The following is a 21,212-nucleotide window of genomic DNA, read 5'->3' as shown; positions in this document are numbered from 1 at the left end:
GTCAAACGTGAAGGAGGAAAAGCCCCACTTAACATCATGTTACACTTGTAATAGGAATAGCCAAAGAGAAATTTATTAATAAATCATGGCAAATCCACTCCATGGAATATTAAATAGCCAGTAAAAGTTATAAACATTTTGCAGCAAAATATCTTGGGAAAATGACCATGATATGAGGAGAATAAATGTTGATTCTGGACTGGGGGGTGGGGGGAAAGCACTAAAGGGCATCTTGGGAATATTTGGAGAAATTTGAACATTGAGTGTGTATTAAATAATATCACTGCATCAATGTTAAATTTCCTGCACATGAAAATAATATCTTTATTGTGTAGCAAAGTGACTTTGTTCTTAGGAAATCCTGCTGTAGTATTTATAGCTGAAGACTCCTGATGTCTACAACTTGCTTTCAAGTGGTTCATCAAACAATTGTGATCAACAGAGAGGGAGAACTCTTCCCCTGCAAAGAGCAAGAATACTCACTCCCTGCAGTGATCTTATTCCCATTTCTGTGCTAAATGCTCCCCCTTGTGTACAACAAGAGAGCAGAAGGCATTCATCAAAATGCACTTAAACCTCCTCTGCCCAGTGGGAAAGCAAGACTCCAAGACTTTTACAGAAGGCAATCAAAGGGTGGCACATTTTGATGTGCTTTCTCCCAATATGCAACCAATAGTGTAGTTCCCGTCCCCCAGTTCGCTCTCCATGGTGTCAAAATCGGACTTTCAGGTCTGGTGGTGGGAAGGCATTGTCTGGACATAGGTGGGGAGGAGGGTAACTGTAGTCTTGGGCATGGGCTCTAGAGTCAAATAGCCCTGAGAATGAATCCCACTTTGTCCACTTACTAGCTGTGTGACCTCTTTGAGCATCAGCTTCAGAAGAAGGGATAATAACAGCACTTATTATCAAAGAGTAACTGGGAGAATTAAATGAGATAATGCAGAGCAAGAATAGCCTAGGGCATGGCCCACCCCTTAAGAATTAAAGTCCAGTAAGTATTAATCAATTACTATGACCTATTAACCTCTTCTTGAGGAGGCTTCTAAGAGAGAGTTTCTTGGAAGTCCTACTGCCTTGTAGAGCATAGTTTGAAAAACACTGCCCTGACCTGTAGACTTTAATCTTTGGTAAGAAACCATCTGAAATTTTTATTACAAAACTATGCTTACTAACTGGAAAGTTGAAAGCAAAAAATAAATAAGAAAAAAAAAACTCCTTGGCACAAAAACAGACACTCAGGTCAATGGAACAGAATACAGAACCCAGAAAGGGGCCCACAAACGTATGGCCAACTAATCGTTGACAAAGCAGGAAAGAATATCCAGTGAAATAAAGACAGTCTCTTTAGCAAATGGTGCTGAGAAAACTGGACAGCAACATGCAGAAAAATGAACCTGAACCACTTCTTACACCATACTCAAAAATACACTCAAAATGGGGGCGCCTGGGTGGCGCAGTCGGTTAAGCGTCCGACTTCAGCCAGGTCACGATCTCGCGGTCCGTGAGTTCGAGCCCCGCGTCAGGCTCTGGGCTGATGGCTCAGAGCCTGGAGCCTGTTTCAGATTCTGTGTCTCCCTCTCTCTCTGCCCCTCCCCCGTTCATGTTCTGTCTCTCGCTGTCCCAAAAATAAATAAACGTTGAAAAAAAAAATACACTCAAAATGGATGAAAGACCTAAATGTACAGGAAGCCATCAAAATCCTAGAGAAGAGAGCAGGCAAAAACCTCTTTGACCTCGGCCACAGCAACTTTGTACTTAACACATCTCTGGAGGCAAGGGAAATAATACCAAAAATGAACTATTGGGACCTCATCAAAATAAAAAGCTTCTGCACAGCGAAGGAAACAATTAGCAAAACTAAAAAGCAACCGACGGAATGGGAGAAGATATTTGCAACGACATATCAGATAAAGGGTTAGTATCCAAAATCTATAGAGAAACTTCTCAAACTCAACACCCAAAAAACAAAGATTCCAGTGAAGAAATGGGCAAAAGACATGAATAGACACTTCTCCAAAGAAGACATCCAGATGACCAACCGACACATGGAAAACATGTTCAACATCTCTCATCATCAGGGAAATACAAATCAAAACCACAATAAGATACCACCTCACACCTGTCAGAATGCCTAACATTAACAACTCAGGCAACAACAGATGTTGGCGAGGATGTGGAGAAAGAGGATCTCTTTTGCACTGCTGGTGGGAATGCAAACTGGTGCAGCCACTCTGGAAAACAGTATGGAGGTTCCTCAAAAATTAAAAATAGAACTACTCTACGACCCAGCAACTGCACTAGTAGGTATTTATCCAAGGGATACAGGTACGCTGTTTCAAAGGGACACATGCACCCCAATGTTTATATCAGCACTATCAACAATAGCCGAAGTATGGAAAGAGCCCAAACGGCCATCGATGGATGAATGGATAAAGAAGGTGTGGTACAGATATATACAATGGAGTATTACTTGGCAATCAAAAAGAATGAAATCTTGCCATTTGCAACTACATGGATGGAACTAGAGGGTGTTATGCTAAGTGAAATTAGTCAGTCCGAAAAAGACAAATATGACTTCACTCATATGAGGACTTTAAGATACAAAACAGATGAACATAAGAGAAGGGAAGCAAAAATAATATAAAAACAGGGAGGGGGACAAAACATAAGAGATTCTTAAATATGAAGAACAAACTGAGGGTTGCTGGAGGGGTTGTGGGAGGGGGGATGGGCAAAATGGGTAAGGGGCTTCAGGAATCTACTCCCGAAATCATTGTTGCACCATGTGTTAACTAACTTGGATGTAAATTATGAAAAATAAAGTATTAGATTTTTAAAAATAATTTAAAAAGTTTTAAAAACTTAAAAAAACTCCTTTTCAGGGATACACGCACTGAAAAGAACTATTTCACCAGTTTACATTTCCTCATAAGTGATATTTAAGAAAACAGACATGTTGAGTTCTCCACCAATTTTTCTGTTCACCATTATGCCTCCTCTCCGTCTTCTGCTTCTGACAATCCAATCAGGGTCTCCCTCCAAGGTAAGTTACTCTCACGTCCCATGTCAAGATGCCAGGAGAATCTCTTTTTTGTTCCCCAAGGTCATGCACTCAACTGCCTACTCTTCTTTCTTCTGCCCTCTACCTCTTGCTCTATCTCTTCAACAAATCCTCATGGAGCATCTAGTCTCTGAAAGACACAGTTCTGGCTGGTCTTGGGTACAAAATTACCAAGACCATATCTCCTGCCTTTTATGAGTGTATACTAGAGTCTACTAGGCCAGACTCTAGTAGCAAAGCCAGCTATGTCAAAAAACAGAACAAAGCAAAAACAGGGAGGCATTATAGCAAATACTAAACATGGTCTAGCAGACAATAAGATCAGGAACCCGCTGGGCTCAGGAGACCTGGATTAAAACCCTAGATTTGCTACAGATTTGATGTGTGAACTTGAACAAGTGAAATCACTTCTCTGGGCCTAGATAGTATCATCTGTAAACTGCCTTAGGTTGGGTTCCCCCAAAGTAGACCTTGAGACAGGGATTAGGGTGTAAGTGGTTTATCTGAGAGGGGATCCTGGGAAGCACCAGCAAGGAGTGGGGAGGTGGGTCAGGAGAGGCAAGGAAGCAGGTTTCTGAGCAGGTGCCAAGCAGGCATGCCATGTGGGCAGCTGGAGACCAACTCTGCTCGGGACCCCAGAAGACCCACAACACCTCACGCAAGAATGGTAGCCTCTGAGGAACGAGAAAGTCGAAGCATTCCTCCACCAACTCCCGCACATCAGCTGCTACAGCCTACTCCGGGGCATATTAACTCTTCCACACTTCCGGCCAAGCCTGTTAGCACCAGGGAAAGCCTCTTGTGGAGGCTTATGTGCCTCCCTTAGTAAAGAAGACTAAGGGGAAGCTGGGTACTATAGGCGAGGTGGGGATTGGCAACATCTGCCGTGCCTTCCAGAAGAACTGTTCAGGCAGACAAGTGATAGACCACGAAAGCCCTGAGCAGAGTTCCTGGCAGAAGCATTGAATGAACCAGAATGTAAAAATAGGGATAAAGGACCTCCTCGATGACCCATCCCTGCATGAGAACATGCTAACCGTGTTATTCTCTCCTTGCTTCCTTTTCAACCTTCCACTAGTACAAACCCTACCAAATCCTCAGAAAGAAACTGCCCAGATCCATCCTCCCACGTCCACAGCACCGTCCCTAGTCCTGACGCCATTAGTTTGTCTGCAGAAGTCTCTCCCCCCCGGGCTCCCCTCTCCCTCCTCTGCCAACCCCAACCTGCCAACTACAGTCAAAGGACACTTGCGCAAAACGCTGGTTTTCCCACAGCCTTTTCCTGCTCAAGAGCTTGCCACCACAGCCTCTTTTCTTCAACAGGATTAAACCCTAAAGCTCATCTTGTGGTTCGAGGCTCTCTAGTAGTCAAGGCACCCCACGTGCCCAAGATAGGCCACCCCATTACTTCCTCAGGTTCCCAATTCTAGAATTCACCCCACTTCTCCAAGAACAGTGCCCTAATTTTGCCTTTGGGTTTCTTCTAATGTACCTGCATTCATTTTATGAGGTATAATCCTGGAGTCAGACCCTGAGTCCGATCACATTCCTCCACGTATTAACTGTGCTACTTTGGGCAAGTTTCCCATGTCTGTGGCCTCATCTGAAAAATGGGGATAATAACAATTCCTACTTCATACGCGTGTTGTAAAGATAATAACTTTATGCACTATAGGTAGCTTTGAGCAATGCCGGGTACAAAATGAGTGCCCACTAAATGTCAGCTATCATTATGGCTTTCTTCTAGGTGTCCAGATTCTTAAAACGAGAAAACTACTGAGATTTTTTTCTCTTTGCGTGAGCTCATGGGCCTCCTGAGCCTTTCTGTACCCAAAGTGCAGCTCAAAGCCACATATGGCCCAGAAACACATGCCTTACCAGCATGCAAACGGCTCCTTAGCTGCTTAGCGACCTCACCTGCACTTGAGGTGGCAAAATCAAAGGTTAGAGCTGTAGACCAGGAGGCTAAGAGCTGTATAATGGAAGAACACTCGGGGCTTGTTTCCTCATTCCTCAGGCTCTCCTCGTGCAAACACTACCTTCGAGCTCTGTAAGTATGCACCACACATCCTGATTTTTCCAGCTATTGGTTAAACCAACTTTCACTGCAGAGAGTACCTGAAGCTGCTACCTGTTAAAAGTTATGTTTGTTTAACAAGACAAAACAAAAGTTACGTGGGTAAATGTGTGAGGGGAAAGTTGTGTGGGATTTTTAATGTTTATTTATTTTTGAGAGACAGAAACAGAGCATGAGCGGGAAGAGGGGTAGAGAGAGAGGGAGACACAGAATCCGAAGCAGGCTGCAGGCTCTGAGCTGTCAGCACAGAGCCCGTCGCAGGGCTTGAACCCATAAACCGTGAGATCATGACCAGAGCCAAAGTCGACGCTTAACCAACTGAGCCACCCAGGCACCACATTTTTTTTTTTAATTTTAAATCTATTTCTAACAAGCAATATATTCAGAGAGATAACAACTCTTAAAAACAGAAAAGGATACACGATGAAGTTTCCCTCACTGCCTGACCCAGCCACCTGGTTGTCCTCTCCACAGGCAACCAATATTATCAGTTTCTTTTGGACACTGGATATTCTTGTAGATAATCTGTACAAATACTAGCAAATACGTATGTATTTTTCTCTCTTAATACACATCGTTTCCTTTGCTTTTTAAACTTGACTTTACTAAATAACTACCGCAAAGAATATAAGTTCATATAAAATAACATGGGGTACCCGAGTGGCTTAGTTGGTTGAGCGTGCAACTTCGGCACAGGGGTATGATCTCACAGTTCGTGGGTTCAAGCCCCATATCGGGCTATGCACTGACAGTACAGAGCCTACCTGGGATTCTCGCTCTCTCCCTCTCTCTCTGTTCCTCCCCCACTTGTGCTCTCTCTCTCTCTCAAAATAAATAAACAAAAAATAAATAAATAAAAACATCACCACTCAGCTTAAAGAACAAGTTCCTCATTGATTCTCCCAGCTTCATAATATTTTCCTCTGCAGCGGCATTATAATTCATTCCATCAGTCCCCAGCAAATGAACAAGCCTACAGGTGGTTTCCAATCTTGCATTGTTATCCACATGCCACAATGAATAACTTTGTTTATCCGTCTCTTACATAAGTGCAGTATACCTGGAAGATAAATTCCCACCTGAGAATTTCCTAAGTCAAAGAGTATATTCATGAGTCATTTTTAAAGATATATATCCAGGGGCACCTAGGTGGCTCAGTTGGTTGAGCATCCTGCGCTTGATATCAGCTCAGGTCATGATGTCACATTTTGTGAGATCGAGTCCCGCATCAGGCTCTGCGCTGACAGTATGGAGCCTGCTGGGATTCTCTGTCTCCCTCTCTCTGTGCCCCTCCCTCCCCCACACACTCTTTCTCCCTCAAACTAAATAAACATTAAAAAAAAAAAAATATATATATATATATATATATATATATATATATATATCCAAAGATGGCAGAACAGCATGGAAGGTTTTTTTGCAACTCGCATCCAGGAAATACAGCCAGATCAACACTAAACCACCCTGCACACCTAGAAAACTGATTTTAGGATTAACACAACAATCTGCACAACCTGAACCACAGAACTCAGCAGGTACTCAGCGCAGAGAGGTGAACTGGAGAGAGAGAAGCCGCGGAGGGCAGGGAGCTATTTTTGCCTGCGGAGAGAGGATGAAGATGGGGGGGTAGGATATGGGAAAAGCACCCCCCCCAAAAGCAGCTGGAGAGAAAGTGGAAAAGTGGAAACAACCACAGGGACTGAACTAAAAAGGGAGAAAAGAGAAAGGAGAAAGGAGAGGGTGTAAATTCCATTAAGACACTATAAACAGGGAGAAGGCAGAATTTGAAACTCTGCAGCTCGATACCTGGTGGTGGTCTGGTGGGAAGGGTGAATCCCCAGGAGCAGAGTGGGGTCCAGGAGGTCCTTGGGCCACATGGGGACAAGCAGTTCCACTGCTGGAAAGACATTTAGTAGAGGCTGTGCAGCCACCCGGTACCAGCAGACCCGAGAACCACATTCGCTGGTGCTGGAACAAAGTCATTAAGGGTGAAGCCCGGTGCCGGATACGTGTTGTGATTTTCCATAATCCCTGAAATGCTGCCACTACACGATCACGGGAACTTTTTCTGGGGCGGGCTGGCACCCGGCCGCAGTCTCTGGGCATCGGCAGTGGCACAGTCCCGCGAACATTCCTGGGTGTGGCCAGCATCCGGCCAGTGCTGGTGAGACCCTCTCCCAGAGGATCTGAGCGGGTCAAAGCCGCGGTCCCTCAGAAGTGAGGGGTCGGGAAACACAGCCGCGTCTGAAATAAAACTCAGGAGGGAGGTGCTGCCTGGCAACCTGACGGCTTGGTCACAGACGGTGTAAAAGCGGGGAATGGATGGAAGCCAGAGAAGAAGGATGGGTGTGCGATTGCTGGTCAGGGAGAGTTCCAATACTAGAGACTGACGCCATTTTCACCCCTCCCACGCATGTGCATACACACCTACAAGCGCCAGAACAATCTACCCCAGTAAGCTAAGCAGAGCCATCTAGTGGAGAACAGAGGCGTTACACTAAGCCCTGCCCAACTGGGCCAATCTCGCTTTTCAGGAACACCACAAATCTCCCCTGCTTAGTTTATGGACTATAACGCGCTTCACAGACTTCAGGGGAAAATGATGTAATTTCTTTTTTTTTTTAATTTTTTTTCAACGTTTATTTATTTTTGGGACAGAGAGAGACAGAGCATGAACGGGGGAGGGGCAGAGAGAGAGGGAGACACAGAATCGGAAACAGGCTCCAGGCTCTGAGCCATCAGCCCAGAGCCCGACGCGGGGCTCGAACTCACGGACCGCGAGATCGTGACCTGGCTGAAGTCGGACGCTTAACCGACTGCGCCACCCAGGCGCCCCAAAATGATGTAATTTCTATCATATTTCAGTCTGTTCGCTGGTCCATCTATTCAATATTCCTTCATTATTCCTTTTTCATTTCTTTTTCTTGAATACAGAAATAGAAAAAATTTATTTTTATTTTCAATTTTTATTAAAAATATTTTTATTTTTTTCTACTATATTTTTAATTTTTTTGTAAATTTTTCAAATTTTATTTCACTTCCATCATTTCATTCTATTTCATTGTATTCATTTTCAACGTATTCATTCAAATTTTCAAACATTTTCCTTTTTTTTCTTTTTCTAGTTTTTCTTTATTTTTCCTCCCCTCCCCCCCTTTCTTCTCTCATCTATCAAGCTCCTTTCAATAACCAGACCAAAACACACATAGGATCTAGGATCGTGTAACTGATTTCTGTGTGTGTGTGTTGTTTTTAATTTTCTAATTTTAATTTTTTTATCTGTATTTTTATCTTATTAATTCCTTTTCTTCCTTCTAATTGATGAAATGAAGGAATTCAGCCCAAAAGAAAGAGCAGGAAGAAACAACAGCCAGGGACTTAATCCACACAGATACAAGCAAGGTGTCTGAACTAGAATTTAGAACCACGATAATAAGAACACTAGCTTGGGTCAAAAATAGATTAGAATCCTTTATGTGGAGATAAAAGATGTAAAACCTAGTGGGGATGAAATAAAAAATGCTGTAACTAAGCTGTAATCTTGAATGGATGCCATGGTGGCAAGGATGGATAAGGCAGAACAGTAAATCAGCAATATAGAGGAGAAATTTAAGGAGACTAATGAAGCACAAAAAAATGAGGCAGACTAAGGCAAAAGAGCACAATTTAAGAATTAGAGAAATGAGTGACTCATTAAAAAGGAACATCAGAATCATAGCGGTCCTAGAAGATGAAGAGAGAGAAAAAGGGGTAGAAGGGTTATATGAGCAAATCACAGCTGAAAACTTTCCTAACCTGGGGAAAGACACAGATATCAAAATCCAGGAAGCACAGAGGACTCCAATAAGATTCAACAAAAACCGACCATCAACAAGGCATTATCATAGTCAAATTCACAAAATACTCAAGCAAGGAAAGAATCATGAAAGCAGCAAGGGAAAAAAAGTCCTTAACCTACAAGGGAAGACAGATCAGGTTTGCAGCAGACCTATCCCCAGACACTTGGCAAGCCAGAAAGGAGTGGCAGGATATATTCAATGTGCCAAATGAGAAAAATATGCAGCCAAGAATTCTTTATCCAGCAAGGCCATCATTCAAAATAGAAGGAGAGATCAAAAGTTTCCCAGACAAACAAATTAAAGGAGTTCGTGACCACAAAACCAGCCCTGCAAGAAATTTTAAGGGGGACTCTCTGATGAGAGAAAAGACAAACAAACAAACAAACAAACAAACAAAACCCAAAAGCAACAAAGACTAGAAAGGACCAGAGAACACCACCAGAAACTCCAACTCTCCAAGAAACATAATGGCAATAAACTCATATTTTTCAGTACTCATGCTACACATCAATGGACTAAATGCTCCAATCAAAAGACACAGGGTAACAGAATGGATTAAAAAAAACAAGATCCATCTAAATGTTGTTTACAAGAGACCCGCTTTAGACCTAAAGACACCTTCAGATTGAAAGTAAGGGGATGGAGAACCATCTATCATGCTAATGGTCAACAAAGAAAGCCAGAGTAGCCATACTTATACCAGACAATCTAGACTTTAAAATAAAGACTGTAACAAGAGATGAAGAAGGGAATTATATCATAATTAAGGGGTCTATCCACCAAGACCTAACAATTGTAAACATTTATGCTCCAAATGTGTGAGCACCCAAATATATAAATCAATTAAGCACAAACATAAAGAAATTCATTAATAATAATACCATAATAGTACGGGACTTCAACACCCCACTTACAACAATGGACAGATCATTGAAACAGAAAACCAACAAGGAAACAATGGCTTTGAATGACACACTGGACCAGGTGGACTTAACAGATACACTCAGAACATTTCATCCTAAAGGAGCGGAATACACATTCTTCTCCAGTACACATGGAACATTCTCCAGAATAGATCACACACTGGGACACAAATCAGCCCTCAACAAGTACAAAAAGATTGAGATCATACCATTCATGTTTTCAGACCACAACGCTATGAAACTTGAAATCAACCACAAGAAAAAATTTGGAAAGATAACAAATACTTGGAGACTAAAGAACATCCTATTAAAGAATGAATAGGCCAACCAAGAAGTTAAAGAGGAAATTAAAAAGTACATGGAAGCCAATGAAAATGATAACAGCACAGCCCAAAACCTCTGGGACGCAGCAAAGGTGGTCATAAGAGGGAAGTATATAGCAATCCAGGCCTTCCTAAAGAAGGAATAAAGGTCTCAGATCCAAAACCTAACCTTACACCTTAAAAGGCTGGAAAAAGAACAACAAATAAAACCCAAAACCATCAGAAGACAGGAAATAATAAAGAACAGAGCAGAAATCAATGCTATCAAAACCAGAAAAACAAAAACAAAAACAAAAAACAATAGAACAGATCAATAAAACCAGAATCTGGTTCTTTGAAAGCATTAACAAATTCATAAACCACTAGTCAGTTTGATCAAAAAGAAAAAGGAAAGGACCCAAATAAATAAAGTCAAGAATGAAAGAGGAGAGATCGCAACCAACAGAGCAGAAATAAAAACAATAATAAGAGAATATTATGAGCAATTATACACCAATAAAATGGGCAATCTGGAAGAAATGAACAAATTCCTAGAAACATATAAACTACCAAAACTGAAACAGGAAGAAATAGAAAATTTGAACAGACCCATAACTGGTCAAGAAATCAAATTAGTAATCAAAAATCTCCCAAAACACAAGAGTCCAGGGACAGAATTCCAGGGGAATTCTACCAAACATTTAAGGAAGAGTTAATATGTATTCTCTTGAAGCTGTCCCAAAAATAGAAATGGAAGGAAAACTTCCAAACTCTTTCTATGAAGACAGCATTACCTTGATTCCAAAACCAGACAGAGACCCCACTAAAAAGGAGAACTATAGACCAATTTCCCTGATGAACATGGAGGCAAAAATCCTCAACAAAATATTAGCCTACCAGATCCAACAATATGTTAAAAAAAAATTATTCACCACAACCAAGTGGGATTTATACCTGGGATGCAAGGGTGGTTCAATATCCACAAAATAATCATTCTGATACATCAAATCAATAAAAGAAACGATAAGAACCACAAGATCTTCTCAATAGATGCAGAGATAGCATTTGACAAAATACAGCATCCTTTCTTGATAAAAACCCTTAAGAAAGTAGGGATAGAAGGATCATACCTCAAGATCATAAAATCCATATATGAAAGACCCAATGCTAATATCATCCTCAACGGGGAAAAACTCACACCTTTCCTCCTAAGGTCAGGAACAAGACAGGGATGTCCACTCACGCCACTGTTATTCAACACAGTATTGGAAGTCTTAGCCTCTGCACTCAGAAAACACAGAGAAATAAAAGGCATCCAAATCGGCCAGGAGGAGGTCATACTTTCACTCTTCGCAGATGACATGATACTCTATATGGAAAACCCAAAAGATTCCACAAAAGAACTGCTAGAATTGATTCACGAATTCAGCAAAGTTGCAGGATATAAAATCAATGCACAGAAATTGATTGCATTCCTATACACCAATAATGAAGCAACAGAAAGGGAAATCAAGGAATCGATCCCATTTACAATTGCACCAAAACCCATAAAATACCTAGAAATAAATCTAACCAAAGAGGTGAAAAATCTATACACTGAAAAATATAGAAAGCTTATGAAAGAAACTGAAGAAGACAAAAAAATGGAAAAATATTCCATGCTCCTGGATAGGAAGAACAAATATCATTAAAATGTCCATACTACCCAAAACAATCCACATATTCAATGCAATCCCTATCAAAATAACACCAGCATTCTTCACAGAGCAGGAACAAACAATCCTAAAATTTGTATGGACTCAGAAAAGACCCCGAATAGCCAAAGCAATCTTGAAAACGAAAACCAAACAGGAGGCATCACAATCCCAGACTTCAAGCTGTATTACAAAGCTGTAATCATCAAGACAGTATGGTACTGGCACAAGAACAGACACTCAGATAAAAGGAACAAAACAGAGAACCCAGTAAGGGACCCACAAACATATGGACAACTAACCTTTAACAAAGCAGGAAAGAATATTCAATGGAATAAAGACAGTCTCTTCAGCAAGTGGTGCTGAGAAACTGGACAGCAACATGCAGAAAAATGAACCTGAACCATTTTCTTACACCATACACAAAAATACTCTCAAAACAGATGAAACACCTAAATGTACAGGAAGCCATCAAAATCCTAGAGGTGAAAGTAGGCAAAAACCTCTCTGACCTTGGCCACAGCAACTTCTTACTCAACACATCTCTGGAGGCAAGGGAAACAATAGCAAAAATGAACTATTGGGACCTCATCAAAATAAAAAGCTTCTGCACAGCGAAGGAAACAATCAGCAAAACTAAAAGGCAACCAACGGAATGGGAGAAGATATTTGCAACGACATATCAGATAAAGGGTTAGTATCCAAAATCTATAGAGAACTTCTCAAACTCAACACCCAAAAAACAAAGATTCCAGTGAAGAAATGGGCAAAAGACATGAATAGACACTTCTCCAAAGACATCCAGATGACCAACGGACACATGAAAAAATCCTCAACATCTCTCATCATCAGGGAAATACAAATCAAAACCACAATGAGATATCACCTCACACCTGTCAGGATGGCCAAAATGAACAACTCGGGCAACAACAGATGTTGGAGAGGATGCACTTTTGCATGGCTGGTGGGAATGCAAACGTGTGCAGCCACTCTGGGAAACAGTGTGGAGGTTCCTCAAAAAATTAAAAATAGAACTACCCTACGACCCAGCAATTGCACTACTAGGTATTTATCCAAGGGATAGAGGTGTGCTGTTTCGAAGGGACACATGCACCCCAATGTTTATAGCAGCACTATCAACAGTAGCCAAAGTATGGAAAGAGCCCAAACGGCCATCGATGGATGAATGGATAAAGAAGATGTGGTATAGATATATACAATGGAGTATTACTTGGCAATCAAAAAGAATGAAATCTTGCCATTTACAACTACATGGATGGAACTAGAGGTTATTATGCTAAGTGAAATTAGTCAATCAGAGAAAAGACAAATATCATATGACTTCACTCATATGAGGACTTTAAGATACAAAACAGATGAACATAAGGGAAGGGAAGCAAAAATAATATAAAAACAGGGAGGGGGACAAAACATGAGACTCTTAAATATGGAGAACAAACAGAGGGTTACTGGAGGGGTTGTGGGAGGGGGGATGGGCTAAATGGGGAAGGGGCACTAAGGAATCTATTCCTGAAATCTTTGTTGCACTATATGCTAACTTGGATGTAAATTTAAAAAATAAATTAAATAAATAAATATATATCCATCCAGATTACCCTCCATAGAGGTCGAACCAAATTGATTTAAGCTTCCATGACGCACAGAAGTCCAATAGATGGCAAAGTCATTTAAGTGACAGAGCTAAGAGAATGGGAAAGTAAAAGAATCACTTTAAAATGACATTAAGAAAAAATATATACTGCACATACTAGCCATGCAACGTGTTAGTTAACAATTTAAAACACTTTACCTTTCAGAGTATGAAACATTCTTTGTATCTCTGTCTCTGTCACACACACACATAATCTCGGAAAGTAACCTTCTTAAGCGTATCATCCAAGTCCCAGAGATGTTAAGTGGCTTCCCCAAGGTAACACAGCAAGTGAGGAACAAAAAGCACAGCTGTACTGGGGACTACGAACTGAAACCTGATTTTTCTTATATTCTGAGTGCAAGAACTACGCATCCTCTACACCTGGCCTTAAAGAGACCACACACAGCTGTGCACCCTGTGGGCCTTGAGTGGGAAGTGACTTCTCTATCGCCCATGGTTCTAGAAACAGTGTGTGCCAGAACAGTGTGAGTGTACTAACATTTTGTCCCTCAATTTTTTTCCAATGTTCTTCCCAGAAACTGCTCTAAAACAGCAGGTCCCCATGGAAACCTCAGGAAAGACTGCCTGTTGACTCTAAGTGAAATGCAGCTACAACTGCTCCCTTGATAACAAATGGATGTTATTAAAAGCCTGGTCCCAACAGACGCCTGCCATAGCTCACAGCCAAAGTCCCATTCTTCTTGGCTGAGAGGGTGAATGAGATGGTCCATTCTGGTGTCAGGCTGTGTGGTCAGCTCGGAAGAAAGGGGAACAACATCACCTGAACCCCACTGTCACGGTCAGACACAAGACAAGGTGTTTTCCACGTACATTTGTAATAGAAGGCTGGAGTGACAAGCCCACTGAGAATGTGGCTGATGCTAATAAATCACCTCACGACAGTCCTGGCCACCTGCAGAACTCATTGGTGATGCACCGTCCAGACCAAGAAATGAAAGAGGAAGGCCAGGGCTGAGAGTCTGGGAAAGAAAGCCACGTGGAAAAGGACAGCGTCATCTAAAAAGGGAACAGAACGGAGTCAGAGCGAGGAATCCAAACAGCCAGAATTTAGCAGCATTTTTCTGGCATTACCTAGAGACCCGGTGGTTGGGGGGCTTGACGTTCCTGACTCCATTGATAACAGGAATTGCTCCTTCTTGAAACAGTTGAAGAATACTTGCTGAGTACCTACAGGGTCAGACGTGGGAGCGTGAATAAGGCAGAACTAGAGCTCACAGTCTGGTGGAAGGAGATAGGAAACTGGCTTTTAAATAAATATATACACACGGTCATTTGCATTAGTGACAACTGCTACGAAGGAAAGAAGTAATGAAGCAACGTGACCTTGATGGGTCAAGCAACTTGAATTAGCAGACTTGGAGCTAGGACCTAGATGACAGGGAGCAGTCAGCCCAGAGAAGGTACTGGAAAGAAGGGGCAAGTCTGGGCAAACAGAACGTAAGGACCTTCTGGAAGGAATGAGCTCAGCACGCTCTGCAACAGAAACCTCTTGGGGGCAGCAGGATGGGGAATGGACCAGGGAGTCATGGAGCTGGAATCACAGAGGCAGCCACAGTCCAGACCACACATGGCCTTGAGGGCCTCAGAAAGGGCAGTGGATTTTATCTTAAGTTCATGTTGAAGCCATTGGAGAGTAGTGGTGGTGGTTGCTTGTTGTTTTAAAGCCTGGGAGTGAGATGCTGTCGTTTATATTCTTTTTTTTTTTTTTAATATTTATTTATTTCTTCAGAGACAGAGCGTGAGTCGAAGAGGGGCAGAGAGAGACCGAGTCACAGATTCCAAAGAAGGTTCCAGGCTCAGAGCCCGATGTGGGGCTTGAATGCACAAACTGTGAGATCATGACCTGAGCCGAAGTTGGATGCTTAACCGACTGAGCCACCCAGGCGCCCCCTCTGGTTTACATTCTTAAAACACCACTCTGGCTGCTTTGTGGAGAATGTATTACAAGGTGGGAGGGAGACAAGATAAAAAAGCAGGGGGTCTTATTAGGGCTAGTGCCCAAGGCTTCTCCCTGGCCTGGATGAAATACCCCCACAGGCCCTCCAGCATTCTTTCCTCCATGCCAATGCTCAAGAAAGATTATATGAGCCAAGGGACAGATCTAGTCAAAGGGAATAACCCCCAGATCGAAAGCTGAGTCGTGTTAGCCCTGCAGGAGAGGAAACAGACCTGAAGCACAGGTCTCTGACGTCAGCAGAGCTCTCTTTGGAGGGGTAGAAATGTTTCCTCTGTTCATAAAAGAAGAATTGCACAAGGGCCAGGGACACAGCAGTCTCTCCCTTGACCCCCATCCCAGCTCAGCACTGCCCCATTTCTCTGCTCCCTTTCCCACAGTACTCTGCCTCCTTCCTCCTGTTCCCTCCTGATTCCATTCAATTCCTTCCATCCCCATCATGCCACTGAAATTGCTCTGAAGACCTCCATGTTGCCAAAGTCAACGGTCCCCTCAGTCCTCAGCTTACTCGACTGATTGGTAACATCCAACGTCACTGATTCTTCTCTTCCTTTGGAATCACATCTCCTCTGGATTTTCCTTGCTTTCTCCTCCTCCCCCAACCCATCCTTTCTGTCCCCTTTCTGGTGCCTCCTTGTCTCCTGATGTCTAAATGTAAAAGCCCCCAGGGCTAAGTCCCCAGACCTCTTCCCCATCTATACTCAGTGACTCCATGATCTCATAGAGCCCTGTGCCTTTAAATGCCATCTGATGTCTCCCAATTGTATATTCTCAGCCTGAACCTCTCCCCTGAACCCCAGACTCCTTTACCCAACTATTTGACCTCTCCTTAGACATCCAACTGGCATCTCAAATTTAACATGTCCACAATGAAACCCCTGATCTCCCTCCCCCAAACTGCTCCCAAACTCAATAAATAGCATCCATCCTTCCACACATAGTATATGTTCTCTGTCTGACTTCTCCACCAGAATGTCAGCTCTGTGAGCACAGGAGCTTTGTGTTCTTCACTGCTGAATCACAGGGGCAGGAACAGTGCCTGGCAGATAGTAGGAGCTATCTGTTGAACGGATGAAGCATTTCCTCCAGGAAGGCTCCCCACCCCCTTTTAACCGGCTATTTCTCCCATTATATGTCCACACGGAACTAATGCCTCTCCTTGACATCACGTTGCAAGTTGTAACTGGTCATTTACATAATTCTTTGATTGACGTCAGTCTCCACCATCAGCCAGTAGCCTACAGGAAGGTAGGTGCTATTCTGGTTTTGGTTACCAGCATCTAACCTGGAACCTGGCAGAGAGTGACCTCTCAGTAAGTAAAAATACTAATGAATATTTTTAAATGAATAAATAGGCAATAGAAGCTACTGGTCCTCTCTCCAGAAAAAAATGTGCTCATATAACCACACACAACATGTGCTGGGACTCCAGGTTAGGAATTCTTGGTCTTAATCATTTCAGGCTTAATCGTTTCAGGAACAAAATACTACAGACTGAGCAGCTTAAAAATAACAAGGACTTACTGCTCACAGTTCTAGATACTAGAAGTCCAATCAGGGTGCCTAGATGGCCAGGTAGAGGTTATAGGTTGCACACTTATCGTGTCCTCATATGAGAAGGGGCCAGGGACACTTATGGGATCTCTTTCATAGAAGTGCTAATAACCGAGATCATGAGAGCTCCACCCTCATGAACCAATCATCTCCCAAAGGCCCCCACCTCCTAATACCATCACCTTTGTGGGTTAGGATTTTAACATATAGGCAGAAGACATGAACAGACACTTTTCCACAGAAGACATCCAGATGGCTAACAGACACATGAAAAGATACTCAATATCACTCACCATCAGTGGTGATCAAATCAAATCCACAATACAAATCAAATCAAAACCACAATGAGATACCACCTTTACACATGTCAGAATAGCTAAAATTAACAACTCAGGAAACAGCAGATGTTGGTGAGGATTCAGAGAAAGGAGAACCCTTTGCCCTGATGCTGGGAATCCAAACTGGTGCAGCCAGTTTCAATACTCTGGAAAATAGTATGGAGGTTCCTCAAAAATTAAAAATAGAACTACCCTAGGACCCAGCAATTGCACAAGTAGGTATTTACCGAAGGATAGAAAAATGCTGATTCGAAGGGGCACATGCACCCCAAATGTTTATAGCAGCACTATCAACAATAAGTAGCCAAAGTATGGAAAGAGCCCAAATGTCCATCGACTGATGAATGGATGAAGATGTGGTGTGTGTGTGTGTGTGTGTGTGTGTGTGTGTGTGTGTGTATGTGTGTGTGTGTATATATATATATATGTATTTTTATACATATTTTTATATATATTTATATACACACACACACACAATGGAGTATTGGAGAGCAAAAAGAATGAAATCTTGCCATTTGTAACAACATGGATGGAACTATAGTGTGTTATGCTAAGTGAAATAAGTCAGTCAGAGAAAGACAAATGTATGATTTCACTCCTATGTGGAATTTAAGAAACAAAACAGATGAACATAGGGGAATAGAAGGAAAAATAAAATGAAAACAGAGAGGGAGACAAACCATACGAGACCCTTAAATACAGAAAACTGAGGGTTGCTGGGTGCAGGGGTGGGATGGGCTAAATGGATGATGGGCATTAAGGAGGACACTTGTTGGGATGAGCACTAGGTGTTACATGTTAAGTGATAAATCACTAAATTCTATTACTGAAGTAAAAAAATAAATATAAATAAATAAAATTCATGAACATGGGGTGGGGGGATATGGATTTGGGGGGAGGGAGAGGGACACAGACATTCAGACTACAGCACCCTTGCTATATTACAACAGGCTAAATTTACCCTGTGGTTTCAACCAGTATGAAATACAGGAATATCATCCCTTCTCTCTAAGTTCTTCGGCAGTGGCACACAGGGAAAGAGATCTCTTGACGGAATATTCTAATTAGTTGGGAATACTTCTGAATGCTCTCAGAAATGGCATAGACAATGTGTAAACAAGACTGGTGGGGGAGCACAGAGGGACAAAGGGCAAAAGAATACCCACAGGGCATTCTTGTCATTTCTTCATCAAGAGAAAATGACTCAGGTGATAAAGTTGTGTGTCCCACACCAAATTCAATCTAATCAACTGGCTACAATGTTTTGGGTACACAACTACATACCATTTCATTGACTTTATAATGAACACTGCTAACAGAAATACATGTAGAGAGCCTCAGAAACATACATTTGTTCCTTCAGGAAATGTTTATCGAGCATCCACCACGTGCCTCACACTGCAAGAGAATTTCATACGGGGGACTACTTAGCCCGCCTTGTCCCCTGTGAGCATGGGACACTGGACTGTAATAGCTCCAGTACTCAACCAGGATACTCACTGCAGTTACAACTGGAGGGCTTCTTAAAAAAAAATTTTTTTTCAACATTTATTTATTTTTGGGACAGAGAGAGACAGAGCATGAACGGGGGAGGGGCAGAGAGAGAGGGACACACAGAATCGGAAACAGGCTCCAGGCTCTGAGCCATCAGCCCAGAGCCTGACGCGGGGCTCGAGCTCACGGACCGCGAGATCGTGACCTGGCTGAAGTCGGACGCTTAACCGACTGCGCCACCCAGGCGCCCCCTGAGAACTTCTTTATCTCAAGTGTTCTATGGTGACAGGACTTGCTTGCAAAGACCGTCGTTAACTTCCAGAATGAGTACTATATACTCAACATGTACACCTACATCCAACCACACGGAAGAAGCAGCAGGTGCTAATATGAGTCTTCAGCAAGTCCTCGCTAGAGAACTGACGATAACCCCTAACCAGGGGTTACTAAGTGAATAATTGTGGTCCAGGCTCAACGTTTCTTTCTGATCCTAGGGTCTTTATATATTTCCAAATTTTCTGGTTCTATACCACCTGTACTACAATAGACACTTCCTTCCTTAAGGACCTTTTAAGTAATTACAGGACAGTTCTTCAGTTTGGCTTACATATTTGTTCAAGTGCAATCTTCTAAGTGCCAAGTCTTTACCAAAAGATTTCTGTGGAACAGGCTCCACAAAGGCTGGCTCTCCACTTACTTGCTAATGAGAGGGGTGTGGCAGCCCTCTGTCCCTTAACATGAGCACTCTGCATCTGTCTTCTTTTAGACAGTTCTGTCTCGTTTGTCACGGCCCAAGTTTGCAAGTGGTAGGCATGCAATAGACCTGGAGTAAATGGATGGACGGACGGACGGATGGATGGACGGAGGGAGGGAAGATGGAGAGAAGGAGGCAGGGACAGAGGAAGGGAAACTACCTCCTTGTAACTTCGAACTCTGTTCTCCAAAACTTATTGAAGGCAAATGAGTATGACTTCTTCCCTTAACGGGATGTGTCTGGTACGTCCCAGGCTTCCAACCACAAGTACAAACCCATTACATTTATAGTAATCCCAAACCTTGACGAATTCAACACATCTTCACTAAGTCCAGCTTTTTAGAAAACATTCTCCACTAGGAATTTCTGCGACCCATCAGGGGTACTCACCATTACAAGTGGCGTGTACTCAAGCCCCCACTAGCTTGTGAGTCCCATGTAAGGTCATTTTCTACTTCAAAGTCATGGTGAAACAGGGGTTCAGAGAAGCAGAGCCACAGCCTCAGGCTACATCACACTGCTGCTCCGATGCTCTGAGCCAATCATTCAACCACCAAAACTCCAACGTTTGTCAGACTGCTGATCTCCTTCTGCCCAAGGCCAGCTCCCTCCAAGGTTCCCACGGAGCCATGCTGGGCCCCGATGGACAGTTCCTTCCTTTCATTCCCAAAAGACAGGGCTTTCAAGAGGATGGCGGAGGGAGGGCCAGAGTGCACGGCGAAGGGGGAGCAATGGGGAGGCATGCCTCACATTTTCAACTGCCACCTGAGATCCCTCCAACCTCCAGGCCTCATCATCCAGTCGGAGCCACTTGGCCACGTCTCCCCCCACTCAGGTGTTATTCTCAGGAACCTGTTTGTCTCTCATCTAGCAAGGATTGCTTTCAGAGCTCCTAGGCTATCAGACGGTCCCGAACATGTCTGAACCATATATGAGAACAGGGCCCATTTGGCTTCTTTCCCACAAGGCTCCGAACCACACGCAAAACAAGAGGTACTAACGGACAAATGTTTTCAGTGTTCCCGAACAGTCTGTGAAGGGCAATAATTCCACACATCTTGTAGGACACTTAGAGGGTGGCTTGCACAAGCACACAGAAGATCTGACTCCACGCAGAATATCACAACCTCTGACCCAGTCAAAAAATACCCTGTCACAAATGCCTAAATGGGCACTGTATTATTTAGGGAGAGCTAAACTGCTAAGTCAAGACTCGCCAATAATTCTGTGACTTAAAGAAACACCCAAGTTTGTCTCTGTGGATCAGTTCCACAATATACTTTTCAAGTAGGCATGAGGCTCAGCTTCATAGGGCATTCAGGAATCCAGTCTGATGGTGCTCTGCTATCCTCAATGGACAGCTTCTGAGATCATTCTAGTCCTCAACCATTCATCAGTAGGGGGGAAAGGTGTGACGGACTGGGTAGGCAGTGTTTCACAAGTCAGCCCCTTACGATCCAATGGTGAGAACCTGATCACGTGGCCACAGCTAGCTGCAAAGGAGACTGGGAACTGCAGTCCCTGGCAAAGCAGCCACACACCAGCTA

Source organism: Prionailurus viverrinus, chromosome F2 (genome assembly GCF_022837055.1).
Source record: "Prionailurus viverrinus isolate Anna chromosome F2, UM_Priviv_1.0, whole genome shotgun sequence".
NCBI classification, from domain to species: domain Eukaryota; kingdom Metazoa; phylum Chordata; class Mammalia; order Carnivora; family Felidae; genus Prionailurus; species Prionailurus viverrinus.
This window is presented reverse-complemented; position numbering follows the sequence as displayed.